Below are 3896 nucleotides of genomic sequence, written 5' to 3' on the forward strand. Positions count from 1 at the left end.
AGGATTGATCCAGGGAAATAACAAATGTTTAAAACAATCTTCACCGATATTGCCTCATTTACAATAGCTTGCCAAATAGCCGAACTACAAAGAAAACTGCAATCAAGAAGGCAAGAATTAAACAAACTTTCATTATCGAAATATGTGAAGGGTTTGGCTTCTTTAGGCTTATGGTAAAAGCCAGAAGCAGCCATGTGAATCTTTGACATAAAAATACTAGCCATCCATGGAGAGGTATAATAGTCTGATCTGTATTTACTTTCTTGTTGATTGTTCATGAAAATACCTGCAGGATGACTCAAAATGCCTAGAGGAGGGTGAATAGGCCAATTTAAGATTCTAATCAAATAAATAAAAATAAACCAGGATTGATATGGCTTATCAATCCTGTTGCCAGAAAATCATGGGGAAAATTACAATAGCGATGATTGCCAACATAGCCGATGATCTTCGACACTCCTTATGTTATTGCTTCAGCTCAAGAACCGCCACCACGGTCTTGGTGCAAGTCACCGACGTGCATATGAATGCAATATGAATGATGAAAGGATTTGATAAATCACAAAGTAGACAAGGAACATTGATTTATCTAAGAAAAATAAGAACTAACTTTTTCAATATATTCAAAAACTCATGCGTTGAAGCTCATGATGAAAAGGAACAACAATCCTTTTTATTGAAGAGAAACCCCACGTCACTACACTTCCAATGCAACTATAAGACCCATTCAACTAAGACTTCTAACCTGATGCAATATGGCTATTCAACTATGACTATTTGTTGTGAATCAATATGGGCACAAAATGAATAACGTCAAAAACCATTGAGACCACTAATACATTCGTCAACCATTCAAGATAACAATCTTTATCAAAGAGATCAAATAGGTATCAATGAAATGTCCTTTTCAAGTCAAGGATGAAAAATAGTATTTTAACATCAAAATAGAGTCCAACTAGTAATCTCAAGAGATAAAATCTAATCCTATTAAAAATAAGATTAAGATAAAAATACTTTGAGTGAAAAACTCCAACTAGGAATCCTATAATGAATGCATGATTATGTCTGATTTCTGTATCGGTCAAGTCATGCCTCGGATGTATGGGGTTGAATGAGTTGTCATTAAACAAGTCTAGGAAATGACAATACAAATTTCGTTAACAGTTCATACCCCAAAACTGAAGTAGGCCAAAGCCAAAGCAGCATTAAAAGTGGCTGAGATTATTGACACTGGAGAGAAGGTTGACTCTGGTGGAGCTTTAATCTTCTTTGAAAATATTTTATAAATGAGCATACATAACAAGATGAATAGAAGCAAGATATTAGCTGCAATGACCAAAGTATTGTTGATACATGAATCTGGATTGGTAAGGGCTAAAAATCCAGTTGAACACTCAGAATTATTGCAGAGCAATAAGCTCCAGAGACCATCCCACATGTTGTTTCTCGGCGAGGTGGAAAATCTGCACAATTACAAAGGAAAAATGGATCGGTTTCTTAAATTCAAGGTTCTAAGCAGATCTATGCTAGAGTAGTCTACAGACACTGAGATTAAAGTGCATGAGATAGATCTGAAAAACAAGAAACTATTGCATTTCATTTCGTGGTTGAACAACTGCGATCATACTATCAATGTAGTTAAAGGTCACTCTGTATCATGCTTTACGTCAACGTACGTTTCTTACACAGGATACAAATATGAACTGGCATATATAATCAAAACGTAATTATGTAACAAGAGTAGTGATATATAGAAGACAAACCTTAAAGCCTTCCCATAAGAAATTTTTTTCTGAAAATTGGGTGCAAATGAAGCTATATATTACAGGGAGTTTCACTAAAACACCCAAAATGAGGGTTGAAATTATAAAAAAACTCAAGTACTATTTAAACATATAAACACACCCAAAACCCATCATTACACACACTCAAAACCCATTTATAAACACACCCAAAAAGTTGAATTTGGGGTCGATTTTAGGTGTGTTTCTATGTTTAAATAGTGCTTGAGTTTTTTTTATAAATACATGTCTAGGATTGGGTTTATTTATAAATTTGTATATATTATATACCATCAAGTGAAAAGAACACAATTCAAAAACCAAACATCTGTGTCAAGCTACAGAATCACAACATTTAGAGAATTCACAATGGGAGGGTGTATATGGGAGTGTATGTTAAATATACACCCCTTGTCACCGGAATCGTCTCCAATAGGGAGATGTAAAGGGATGTAAATATACATCACCACCATGGAGATGTAAAATAAAATATACATTTACATATATTTTTACATCTTTTGCAGGCGGGACCCACTTGAGAAAAGAGAGGAAAAATTATACATCTTAGATTTACATCGTTTTCCATTGGAGCAAAAAACGTATTTACATCCCTCGGAGGTGTAAAGATGATGTAAAAGTGGCTTTACACCCACGAAAATACACCCCCCCTCTGTGAATGCTCTTAGTAAAATAAGATTGCAGTGTCCCATATCATTCAAGAAGGCATGCATTAAAAACAAAAACAAAAAATCTTACAGTAGGTAAGCTCACTAACAAATCAGCCTCCTGTTCTAAATTGCTCTTGAGGTCCCCTGCTGTAGCTTGTCATGCATAAAACCTGTCTTTAAAATACCATCAAAGAAGGGTGTGATATGTCATAGGCAACGTTGAAAAATAAAAAAAGTTAGCCAAGGGCACGCCAAATCATTACCCACTTTTGTGTACGATGTCCTACCTCAGTGGAAGTTTGACCTTTTTGACTTCTCAGCAGCACATGGTGAAGTGAAGTACAACGTTCTTCGGGTTTTGGTTTTCATAGTTTCCAAAAGAATGATTTTTGTACTGTGGCTGGCGAATTCATGTGAGGTGTCTCTGTTCTTTTTTTTTTTCTTGTCATGTAATTATTACAAAATGGAGTGGACTAAATTTACCTTATGTATATTATAAAATATAGAAGATGTAACATATAGAAGGGTGTTTGGATAATCCATTGAAAAAAGTATATAACCTAAACCCTAAATCCAACATTATAAAATATAACTTATTAAATAATATATAGAAGATGTAAAGAGGTCTTTACCCCTTTTGAATAAACATTTAGGGGTAAATGAGTCTTTTTATGTTGGTTTTATTTCCCTCACTAAGTAGTTGCAGAACAGCCCAATAAGTCATTTACCCCTTTTGAATAAACATTTGGACAGAAGAGACGGCAAGACTATAACTGTCAACGAAACTGAAGTTTAAGGACCATGGTAATGATTTTGGAAATTAAGGGACCAAAATGAGAATCAGGCCAAAGTTCAAGGATCATTAGACTTGGTTTGTAACTGATCAAGAGAGAATGAATGTTTTTTTGCATAAGCGGTCCCAGGGGTTAGTTTTTATTTTTTATTTTTATTAGAGCAATTCCAGCGGTAAGGCTGGGGCTGGGGGGTTTGGGCCAAAAAGTGATTCCAGCAACAGAGGCTTGCTCAGGCAGTGGACCCCAGCAGATTGGGTTGGCCCTCGAGTCTGGCCCGACTTGGAGCCCAAGTTTTGGATGATGTCGTCTTTGGCGTCGGTCTTCTGATGCCACCCATAGCCGCATCCACGTGGCATCGTCTGGGCTCTCGGATCGGATTTTTCCTCCAATCTAACGGCAGCGAATTTTTGTGCAATAAAATAATGAAAAAAATTAGAAATTTTTCTTAAAAAATACCCAAAAATTAATGAATTTTTTTTCTATAAATACCAACCAACCAATACTCTTTACTTTTAACACCAATTCCTCATACATTTTTCGTCTCTTTTAACTATTATTCACTTTCTATTTAATATTCTTTTCACTTTCAAGTTTTATTTTTTCAAAATCTTATCGAAATATTTTTTCTGATTATGAGATATGAATTTTATAAT

This window comes from Prunus mume, linkage group LG7, assembly GCF_029339155.1.
Source record: "Prunus mume cultivar Tortuosa linkage group LG7, ASM2933915v1, whole genome shotgun sequence".
Lineage (NCBI taxonomy): Eukaryota > Viridiplantae > Streptophyta > Magnoliopsida > Rosales > Rosaceae > Prunus > Prunus mume.